This window comes from Giraffa tippelskirchi, chromosome 11 (genome assembly GCF_054371585.1).
Source record: "Giraffa tippelskirchi isolate mGirTip1 chromosome 11, T2T-mGirTip1v1.2.pri, whole genome shotgun sequence".
Classification (NCBI taxonomy): Eukaryota; Metazoa; Chordata; class Mammalia; order Artiodactyla; family Giraffidae; genus Giraffa; species Giraffa tippelskirchi.
In genome coordinates, this window is record NC_137285.1 from 141,960,667 (window position 1) to 141,972,733 (window position 12,067).

The 12,067-nt window shown below is 37.8% G+C and overlaps 1 protein-coding gene across 7 annotated transcripts in view; it reads right to left on the reverse strand.

The window, feature by feature from the left end:
• The window catches only part of LRRC4C (leucine rich repeat containing 4C), a 1,846,189-nt gene that overhangs the window by 1,531,888 nt on the left and 302,234 nt on the right, over positions 1-12,067 (reverse strand). For 3 of the 7 annotated variants that reach the window (XR_014069614.1, XR_014069615.1, XR_014069611.1), the window contains exons 1-2: positions 8,853-9,179; positions 7,641-7,756 (exon numbers count right to left, since the gene is read on the reverse strand). The gene's annotated coding sequence lies outside the window, so the exon portion shown is untranslated. Of the gene's footprint in view, positions 1-7,640; positions 7,757-8,852; positions 9,185-12,067 lie in introns of those variants that run through there. The other 4 variants (XR_014069617.1, XR_014069613.1, XM_081544971.1 and 1 more) reach the window with 3 other exon arrangements.

The window sequence follows — 12,067 nt, forward strand, 5'->3', positions numbered from 1 at the left end:
AGCCCACCAGCCTCCTCTATCCATGGGGATTCTCCAGCAAGAATATTGGAGTGGGTTGCTATGCCCTCCTCCAGGGGATCTTCTAAACCCAGGGATTGAACCCAGGGATCGAACACAGGTCTCCCACATTGCAGGCGGATTCTTTACTGACTGAACCACCAGGGAAGTCAGACAGGACCAGAGTTACAGTTTTAGAGTGAGTTAATAGTTGACAAAACTAAATTTCAAATCTAATTCTTTCTAACTTCAAAGCCATGTTCTTTCCTAAAGAAAAAGAAAATCTTACCCTTTATAAAATGTAAAATGTTGCATAGTAGTTAAACCTGAGAATTTCATGGGCTCAAAGTGGAAGTTTCAGATCTGGATTAAAGGAACATGTTGCAATCAAAACATCTTGTATCCTGCCTCCCAAGAAAACTCAGCTATCAAACAAATATTCCATGATTAGGTGTAAGCCAGCCATGCTCTAGTCATAAGGGCACACAATCACCTAAGACCACCACAATGGCACTTGCTTAATTGTGAATTTAATTAGCTAATGAGACATGCATTGTGTATTCACTACAGGTTCCAACGGTATATTTCTGGAAATTTGGTTATACTTCCTAGTTTTGCCATATCCAATGATTCATGAAATAGATACTGTTAGCCTTTTCTGGTGCCTCTGCACAAAAACATTCCAAATGATTGAGAAAGCATGACTCTAAATTTGAAAAGAAAAGGAAAACAAAATGAGGCTAGTCTAGAGAGAACGATGCAAAAAACAGTTATTCTTTCAATAGAATCATAATTTATAGTATAAATATAAGATTGAATGACTTGACACAACCTTTCTCAGCACTGTTTGTGGGCAGCAGTCTATCCATTTTTAAAACAGTAAATGTTCTTACCAAGTCATCCATGTTTTAAGGATACATTTCTTTCATAATATTGAATTTTATATTTTGAGATAATGACAGTTTCACATAAAGTTTTAAGAAAAAAATAGAGCTCCCATGCCCCCTTTACTAGTTTCTTCTAAAGGTAATACCTTGGAAAATTAGAGTTTAATATCACAACCAGGATATTCCCAAGTACACAATTCAACAATTTTATTCAGATATCTGTAGTTTTACTTATACTCATTTGTTGCATGGGTGTGTGCGTGTGTGTGTGTGTATTTCATTCTATATAAGTTTACCAAGTATTAATGTCTTCACTTCCACAGTCAAGAAACAGAAGTTTCACCACCACAAGGACCCACCTTTTGGTCCTTTTATAATCAAACCTTCCTCCTTCCTATTTCCTCCTATGTTACTAACCTTATAACCACTGATCTGTTTTCCATCTCTACAATTTTTCCTTTTCAAGAATGTTATGTAAATAAAATTATTCAGCATGTAAATTTTGTGGCTGTCCTTTTTTCACTCAGCCAAAATTCCTGTAGATTCACCCAAGTAGGTGAGTATAATTAATAGTTTATTTTTGCTGTTGAGTAGTATCCTATGGTATGAATACATTACAGTCTGTTTAAGTATTGGGTTAGCCAAAAAGTTCATTTGGAGTTTTTCCATAAGATGAATGAACTTTTTGGCAAACCAAATATTAACCCATTGCAGGATACCTGGATTGTTTCCAGTTTGGTTTATTATATATGAAGCTCTTACATACATCTGTGTATAGGATTTTACAAATGTAAATTTTAATTTCTCTGCGATCAATGACCAAAAGTGCAACTGCTAAGTCAGACTGCTAATGATCTGTTTAGTTTTACAAGAAACTAACAAGCTGTTTTCTAGAGGGGTATACTGATTTTAAAGAAACAGAAATAGTGTTTATTGAGCACTCACTATGTATCAGGTGCTTAATTTGTTAATTCATGCATAATTTATTTAACAAACATTTATTGACCACCTACTACCACCATGGTACTATTCAAGAACTGGGACTAGAGTAATGAACAGAACAGTTTCCCCGCCTACATTCTAGTATATGAAGAAAACAATGATAAATATGTAAATGGAAATAATAATCTTAGACAGTGGTGAGAGAAATAAAAGCAATAAGGCAGGTAATGGTTTGGAATATGGCAGTGGAGGCTCACTTTAGCTAAGGCGGCCGGAGAAGGCTTCTCAGAAGTGGTGACTTATAAGCTGAAAACATTATGAGAAGGAAGGAGCCCAGCATATATATGGGGAATGATGGCTCCAAGTAGAGAGGATGGTGCATGCCAAGGCTCTGAAGTATGAATGATGCTGGCAAAGGTGTAAGACAGAAAGGAGGGGAGTGTGAGAGCAGACCACACATGGAAGTAGAGAAGGGAAAGAGGCTGGAGAAGCAGATGTGTCTCTCGTTACATACTTTACTTCCAGGTCCCAAGATGTTTTGCTGTTTGACATTTGAAACTATTAGGGGCTTTTTCACAAAGGAGGGATAGGATCTGACTCACATTTGGTACCTTGTGGAGAACAGACAAGATGATCTGTAGAGTGAGGTCTCATCAGGAAAATAAAAGCCCTGTTACCTCACTTGAACCCACCCTGCCTGGGATAGAGCCCTACCCAGTAAGCTGAGGGATATTTAGGCAGAAGGAAACCACTAGGGGTGGGGGTAGCCAGGACCCAAATCCCAGCCAATTCAATTCCTTTATAGAAGGTGGGAAAGGGTCCCTAGATGCAATGAGACAATTTTGAGCTTTGAAGTTCAAATTCTGATGGCCATTTGCCAGTAGCCTCAGAAAACTTATTTGATCTTTCTGGATCCCCATTTCCTTAATTTGGAGTAGAGTAACAAACCTCACAGTACTGTTAAAAACTAAACAGGAAAGGAGCTTCCAGTTCAAGATATTGGAGTAGAAGGATGTGCACTCATTGTCTCCTATGACAGCACCACAATCGCAACTAGCTGCTGAACAACCACTGACAGGACATTGGAACCCACCAAGAAAAGATACCCCACATCCAAAGACAAAGAAGAAGCCACTAGGAGACAGCAGGAAGAGTACAATCACGATAAAATCAAACCCCACATCTGCCGTGCGGGTGACCCACAAACTGGAGAACAAAACAATAATGCCAAAGACGTTCTCCCATTGCTGTGAAGGTTCTGAACCCCACGTCAGGCTCCCCAGCCTACGGATCCGACAAAGGGACTGGGAATCCCCAGGGAATCTGGCCTTGAAGGCCAGCAGGATTTGATTCCAAGACTTCCACAGGATGGGGGCAAACAGAGACTCCAGTCTTGGAAGGCACAAACAAAATCCTGCACACACCGAGACCCAGAGCAAAGGGAGTGGTGACCCCACAAGAGACTGAACCGAGACTAGCTGCTAGCACTGGAGGGTCTCCCGTGGAGGCGCAGGTCAGCAGGGTCGGGGGCGCTGGCAGCAGCAGTCAGGGAAGGCCCTCCTTGGCATAAGATCTCTTGGAGTTTGCCATTAACTCTACCACAGAGCCCACATACCTCAGGGCTGGGTCACCTCAGGCCAAACAACTACCAGGTAGGGAGCAACTGCAAGGCCCTACCCACCACAGCAAGACCCAATTTTTCCCACTGCCAGTCCCTCACATCAGGAAGTTTACATAAGCCTCTTAGCCTCCTCTATGAGAGGGTAGACAGAGGAAGCAAGAAGAACCACAGTCCCACAGCAGCTAAGACAAATAAATGAAACCATGTCAATAAGAACTTGTCCACAGGGTCTCATTCTATGGCTCATATTGGCCTTGAAGAAAAATCAGTACAGGACCCAAATACCTCCTGGCATTTCTTGACACAAGATTCCCTCACCAAGTAGTAAGATTATGAAATTATGTATAAGCCATAGCTTTAAAAAGTGATAATTATGAAATCAAAACATGTATGTTTATGTAGAGATCAGAATTTGATTTCAAATTCATACCAGCAACCCACTCTCCCAATTAAACAAACACCCCAAAAAAGTGTGAATTCCTTAGGGATTTCAAATTCCTTACATTCTTGGGCAAAGGTAACTGTTAATTGCACACCTGTGATTATTATAATCAATGTTAATTTACTATAAACCGATTTGATCATTGTTGTTTATCTAAAAACAACATATGCAAAGGGACTCACTGTTTGAAAATATCTCTATAGTCTTGGCTAAATAGGAATTAGGAACAGATTTCAAAATAAACAAGAACACACTCCTGTTCTGATTCACATATGAAACATAAAAAATAAAAACCTGCCAAAAGGGAAACTGTTTCACAGGGCTTAGGCTGAACAAAGACAAGTTTCAAAATGTTTGCACGTCTATAAATTTTCAGTATCCCAAATGGACAGTAGCTTCATGGATGTATTATCCCCTATCTTATCAGGTTGTATCCATTAAAAATCTAACTTTTTGTTTTAATGTCAATCATATCTTAATAGAGTATTTTTTAAAAAGGTAATGAAATGCAATAAAAGTGGAGACCTCATTTAAAAAAAAATCAGTTTAAAAGGACTTAATTTTTTCTCAATCCCATTCTTAAGCATTTTTATCTGCCTAGAATCCCAAATGAATGGTCACTTCTTTACACATGGGCAAAGAAATGGAAAAGTCCAATTTCTCAGCTGAATTAATGTTATATTGGGGTCTCTTGCTTAGTTCAGGTCACCAATGTGGTAGAAACTAGGCAATCACAGGCATGGATTAATGGATCATTACTTGTAAAAGCATTTGTAAGTCAAGAAGAAGTAGTCACTCTGTTCCTTTGGGGAAGTTTATTCAGACAGTAGAGGAAGCTTATTAATTTCATTTTTGGTTTCTTTCTAATCAGACTTTGCCTCTCTGTTCATACCTGCTCCTCGGTGTCAAGTCTCAGCTGTGAGAGGGAAAGGGGAATGAGTAACCACTCCTTTTGCTCAACACTTTGCACCAAAGGAAGCCAGAAAATATGGACTGAGAGCTAAGATGCTTCTAAAACCACCAAAGCCATGAATAGGTACAGACAGCATCAGGTTGCAAAGTCTAGACAGTCAGAATTCCAAGGCTTCAAAGTCCATCAGATAAAAGGGATTTAGAATTGACTTAAGATAATTAAATTGCTGCTCTGAAATGACTTTTCAGTTTAAGATATTTTGCAGCCTTTATACTTTTCATTCTTTGCATCAACAGAAAAGTTGTGTTGGTGTTATTACCTAAATTTCACCACTTATTTAAAGTCACTCATGTCTCTTTTTTTTTTTCCTTTTGTAAATCAATGAATGCTTTGTGGTGATGACCTTAATACAGAGAAGATTACATATAGAGTTGGTGTACTCAACATTTGTCTCCCTAAGTCATACAAGACGTGTTAGAACACTTGCTTGTATTTACTAACTACAATGAAACTGCCTAAATTCTAGTTCAATTAATATGTGCTTCTGTGTTGTTTGAAAGAAAAAGTCAATACATGATTTGCTATGCTATTAATAGAAATAATACTTTGTCTTATTAAGCAGTGATATTTTTGATATTTACCCCCCAAAGTATCATTAGAGTCATTCATGACTTTTTTTCTTTTTTGTGTGATCAGAATTAGATGATCTTTGATAAATTGTAAATGTGACACAGACCAAGTTTTGAAAGAGTCAAAGTATCACTTAATGATTCATGAGACTATGAAAAGGTAGCAGTTAGGGAAAACATAAATATATACTATATTTGAATAAAATTAGGATAAAATAATTTATTAAATTGATCAAATCTTAGGAAAACAATATAAAAGGGAGAATATTTTTCACATCTGGGCAGAACAATCTTCAAATTAAAAAATAAATTACTTAAATATGGAAACATCTGACTATATTATAAATAATATTTTTATATATGTATAAATGTTTATATATACAATTAAAGCACAACTATATCTGTAAACATTAACAAATAGAAAAGCACAAATGCTCAGGCAGTTCAAGATCTTTAGGAATATGTTCTGAACCATTAGTAGCATCTATGGGTATAAATGCTATGGGTTTACACTAGATGGAATTTTTACTTTTTAAACTATGCATTTGTAGATTTGACTTTTTTATACTAGATACATAACTTTGTGATTATAAAGTAAAATGATTTTAGTTAGAAAATAAAAGAAATGCAATTTAATATCTAAAATAAGGAAAGATATTTAAAGATCTAAATCTTAAGGTTGTGATTTCCTTTTTCTTGTGAAATAATGTTTCTGAACTTTTCTTGACATCTTAAAAGATCCAGGTTTGCTTTGAGGATTGAGTAATGACTGGGTAGACTCATATTCGATCTGTCATTTCCACTCTTTTAATTACTGTGGAAGATTGCTTAGGTACTGAAGAGAGAGTTCCTGTACTAACAGAGTGGTTATTTGAAGAGAAGCAAAATTTGGCATCAACTGAAAAATCATTGACTCTTAGTATTATTTAAACCACTTTCTAGATGGAGTTCACTGAAAACATTTACATGAAACAATAAAAAACCAACACTTTAAAACCAGAGAATGTGCTTTTGATATCTTTGCCAGAGTAGTTACTGATACTTGAGATTACAAGGAGTTTATGGAAAATACTATTTATCTAGATTTGGATATTAATGAAGACAGATGGTATTTTAGAAAAGAGAAACAATAATCAAAAAAACAATACTGATGATTCAGTATTTCTTTTGTTTAAATGCGTTTGTTTGTTTAAAGCCAACTGCTCTTCTATTTAGTGGTTGCATTTTTAAACCAAAAATGTGTTTAAAACTTCTGCAAAACCCAGCCACTTCTTTGCAACTAAACCATCAATTTCAATTCAAGTGCCCACTATAAAATAGAATCTCTAGACGATTCTGTTGCTATAAAAATGTTTAAGACAAAGTTCCTGGCTTCCTGAATTTAATTCTCGTCTTTGTAGCTAGCAAGCTACTACCAAGTTTTGTTTTTTTTTTTTCAATTCCATCTTTTGTGATCTAAATACTGTTAGATATCTGATCAGGGTATTATTAAAAGCACACTCTTCAGGGTCGCTCCTGTAAACTTCCCTTTCTTCTTCATATCACAGGTTTTGAAGGCTGGATGAAAACTTACTAACTTTAATAACAACAAAAGAGCAATGGCAACAATATCTATGCAACACAGAACTGTGCTGAAGAACTGAAGACAGGGAAACAGACAGGTTAATTAACAACTAGCAGAGTAAGGATTTTAGCCAAGAGTCATCTGACTAACCTAGAGAAGGGCATGGCAACTCATTCCAGTATCTCTTGCCTAGAGAATCCCATGGACAGAGGAGCCTGGCAGGCTACAGTCCATGGCATGGCAAAAAAATGAACAGAACTAAAGTGACTTAGCATGCACTCACACACATCTGACTCCAAAGACCTGTTAGAGCATCTCATTCAGTTTCTTACCAAAGCTGTTGGTATGTCCTATCATTAAAAGGACACATTTGGATTTAATTATAATGTGCTCAATCCCCTAACTTTCCCTTGATATCTGTGTGACTCTGACCAAAGCGTCTGATCTAAGTCTAGTTTCCTCTTGTATAAAATAAGCACTCCAGTATCTAGTTTAAGGGTGCCATGAGAAGTCAAAGAGACAGTATGTGTAAAACAGCACAGTGTCTGCATGATTTTAAGTACTTATATATGTGGCAGTAATAATAATTATTATTTTAAACTTAATATTATAAATAGCCAAAATGAGTCAGTAAAAAGAACTTACTTGCCCATAGCTAAGTAGCATCAGAACTTGAACCTGGGTCGCTTGAAAGCCAGAGGTGTCTCATCTCTCCAAGTGGTTATAATTTCCATGTGGTCCATAGCAAAAGCATCATATGTCTGTGGACATATATAAAACTTTTTAATTCCCTGTCAGGTAGTTTCAAGATGTTTACATTCTTAAGGCTGATATCTGACAACCCTATAAATGTCAGCATCTGACTAAGCTAATAGTCCACGGTTCCATTAGCAGGTGAAATCTATTCAATAAGCCACACCTCTATTCACAGGTGATCATTCTGTCACCACTAGGTCTTTACGACTCTCTTGCCCCAATTAAGAGCCTGTTGAGTTTCAATACAAATCACCTTCATATTTTGAACAGACTTCATTTCAGAGAAACTAACTTGTACCTTTAAGGTGAAGACCCACAGAGTTTATCGTTATTGGAGGAAGGTTTCTAAGCTCCAGTTGAAACTAGTGCCAAAATTGTGCTCAGTTTGGAAGCAAATGTCTTAAACATAGAGTATCAAGTCATTATCATCTTCAGAATAATAATACTTTTGACTGGGACAACAAGATAGTGTTCAACACTTTGAACACTAGACATCCATGATTTTAGATATCCATGATTTCATCTGGTCATAATAACCAAATTGCATATGACCTCTTTTTGAATAAGGATGAAACCAAGGCTCAGACACTGTAAGAACTTACCTGATATATCACACAGTAAGATTGGTGAAATGAAAAATGTGCCTTTTATTTTTAAAAAACTAAAGGAACTTTTGACCACCCCAATACCTTTCTACCGTAAGACAGAGTTCCTTTAGTAAACAGACTATATATAATGTGACTTGTTTTCCTTTAGTCAGAAAGTCATGTCCTACTCTTGTGCAACCCCAGGGACTGTAGCCTGCCGGGTTCCTCTGTCCAGGGAATTTCCCCGGCAAGGATATTACAGTGGGTGGCCATTCCTTCTTCAGGGGATCTTTCTGACCCAGGAATCAAACCCATGTCTCCTGTGTTGGCAGGTGGATTCTTACCACTGAGCCACCAGGGAAGCCCAGGTAGTCTGATTACAGAGCAGTGTATACCTATAGCCTGTATTACTAAATAAACAACGTCTCCTAGAAAATAGGTATAGATATATCTGTACCTTATATAGGTAAATATATATCTTACGAGCTTAGGTGACATAATATTGAGAAGTTACCTTATAAATTATGAAACGCTGAGCCTTTGGAGAGGAGAATATATGACGGAAATGTTACTGAGCCAGATCCAGCTGGCTGATGCACGTGGATGCAAACGCTGAGAAGCTGAAAGTTCACAGCGGAGAGTTTATTCACAAAGCAGCCACATGAGGAGAAGGGATAATAATTCTCATGTTCCCATCCTCAAGAGTGAGAGGGTTGGAATATTTCTGGAGAAACAGGGCGGTTCTAGGCACCGGTGAAAGGTGACGAGAGGAAACTGGTGCGGTCCTGGGTGTAGCGCGCACGCACATCTGGGCTGCATGCGTCTACATATTCAAAATGGCGGCGCTTAGCATCTTAAGGGGGTGGAGTTTCCCTGCCCTGTGACATTAAAGGGCCACTCAAAAGATACCTTCGCAGGTGCAGTTTACGGGTCTGTGGCCCCAGCCAGCCCCCACCAGGCTTGCATTGGGCAGGATCGGATGCCACGTTCCTGAAAAACTACTGAGCTGCGTGAAACGGGGAAGGAAAAAGAGACACCCTCCCTACCCTTGCAACCCAAAGCCAATTTCAATGAAGGCAGTTTACAAGCAAAGGGGTTTTTAACAAGCTGTTCCCTTAACAGGGAGAAGGCAATGGCACCCCACTCCAGTACACTCCTTTAACAGTTCTGTAACACAAGTTCAAGAATTTCTATTAGTTATCAGCTCCATTAACTCCATGGGGCATGGTTTCAGAAATATTACTGGACTTGGAATCAGAAGAGCCTGGGCTGAACTCTGAATCCATCACATATTTGTTGGGTGACCTTGTACATAACCTTCCTCAATTTCAGTTTCATTATCTATAAAAGTACATCAAAGAATATTTTTTTAAGAATGAAAAGTGATACACAAAAGTTATAAATATCTATACATTTACCTATCTATCTATAAAGTTTAGCCCTTCTAGAGGTAAATATCCAAAACATTTAGGAATTATAATTCTTTTTTAAGGTAAATCCACATTTCAGTTGCCTTCAAGTTCCATGTCATCCATGTGCCTCTTTTTGTCTTTTTCTTCTAAATTATAATTTCTCAGAAAAGAATTTCCAGAACACATCCTCAAAAGTAGTAACCAGAGCATCCTTAATGATTTCCAGTCCCCATGGAACTGGATGGCGCATGTAGTTGGGTAGCAGTTGCCTGAAGCCCTTGTTCTTGGCACTGAGCTGCCCAGGAAAGCAGCATAGCTGGGAATTGCATAAAGTGACAGGATTCTGGCCTAAGTCCTTTCCCCTGTCAGAGTCATCCTTTTTTTTTTTTTGCAACAGAAAGTGGGTTCAGACAAGCATTCCCTGTTCTTGGTACTAGTGTGAACACTTCAGAATAAGGATTTGCCTCTATGGACTGAAATTTCCAAATCACAAACAGAATTTCATTATCCCTTGTTAAAAATTTCTTACCTCTGCTCCAATATTGGACAGGGATTAAATTTGGTTTTAGAATTGTTGTGTTTTCAAATGTAAATGAAAATGCCACTTGCTGTCAATTTTGATATGTTGTTTATTTGTAAAATCTCCCTCCTGCTCCTCAAGGTATGGCAGCTGTTTGGAGACTTGATGAATCATTTACCAAGGAAAACCAAGTAGAGTGAATAAATGTTCTTTTCTTTCCCATCTTAAAATTTGTTTAATTATTTTCATTGCAATGTTCATTTATGTTGTCTTTCATCACTAATTTCAGATAATATTTAATAATACCAACAAAATAAACATGATTAACATTTCAAAAAATATTTATGATATGGTTTTACAAGGTAACCATTTTGCAAATGTGCAACTACAATTTCTGGTGTTTTCATCTATTATTTTTGATTACAAAATAAATGTGGAAACCAGCGAGAAGTCATCAGGACTTCACTATAGGAATTCATATTCTAAACCAGTAGTTCTCAGAATTTGGCATACCTCTGTTGTTGCTGTTCAGTTGCTAAGTCCTATCCAATTCTTTATGACCTCATGGACTGCAGCATGCCAGTTTTCTCTGTCCTTCACTATCTTACAGAGGTTGCTCAAGTTCATGTTCATTGAGTCGGTGATGCTATCTAACCCTCTCATCCTCTGCTTCCCTCTTCTCCTGCCCTCAATCCTTCGCAGCATCAGGGGCTTTTCCAATGAGTCAGCTGTTCACATCAGATGGCCAAAGTATTGGAGCTTCAGCTTCAACAACAGTCCCCCCAATGAATATTCAGGGTTGATTTCCTTTAGGATTGACTGGTTTGATCTCCTTGCAGTCCAAGGCTCTCAAGAGTCTTTTCCAGTAACACAATTCAAAAGCATCAGTTCTTCGGCGCTCAGTCTTCTTTATGGTCCAACTCTCATATCTGTTCTTGACTTGGAAAAAACATAGCTTTGACTAATGGACCTTTGTTGGCAAAGTGATGTCTCTGCTTTTTAATATCCTATCTAGGTTTGTCATAGGTTCCCTTCCAAGGAACAAGTGTCTTTTAACTTCACGGCTGCAGTCACCGTCAACAGTGATTTTGGAGTCAAAGACAAGAAAATCTGTCACATCTTCCACTTGGCATGCTTCGGAAACACCTAAAAGGCTTAAGAAATAAATGGACATTCCTGGGCCCCATGTCAGTTTTTGATTCAGTAGATCTCGGAAGGGATCGTAGAATATACAGATCCAGAAAATTCCTAGGTGATGCTTCTGTTGCTGCTCAGGGGGATCTCACACTGAAAATTCCTCTGAATCATTCTGATAAGCATATTAAAGTAATATGAGCAAGAAATCACTTTGTTTTCACAATAATAGATATTTTTGTCTTGTTTTGGAGGTATGCAAATTAAGGCTTAGATGTGTTAAGCAACATCTCAAAACTACCTAGGAAAGGATGAAACTGGAATTCAAAGGGTTGCCAGTGGGATTCTGAAACTGGGTTCAGAGACTTCCCTGGCAGTCTAGTGGTTAAGAATCTGTACTTCAAGTGCAGGAGGTATAGGTTCGATCCCTGGCCAGGAAACTAAGATCCCACACAGGAACTAAGATGGCATACGCCAAGTGACTTGCCAAAAGATTAAAAAAAAAAAAAAAAAAAAAACTAGGTTAGAAAATTCAAGCACTTTTTAGGGAAATACATTTAATATACTTAAGAGAAGCCACTCTAATGGTAAATGGCTACTGATACTCAGTCCCAGTTTCTGGAAGACAATAGGAAGCAGCAGCGATTATAGTGACCGTTAGAG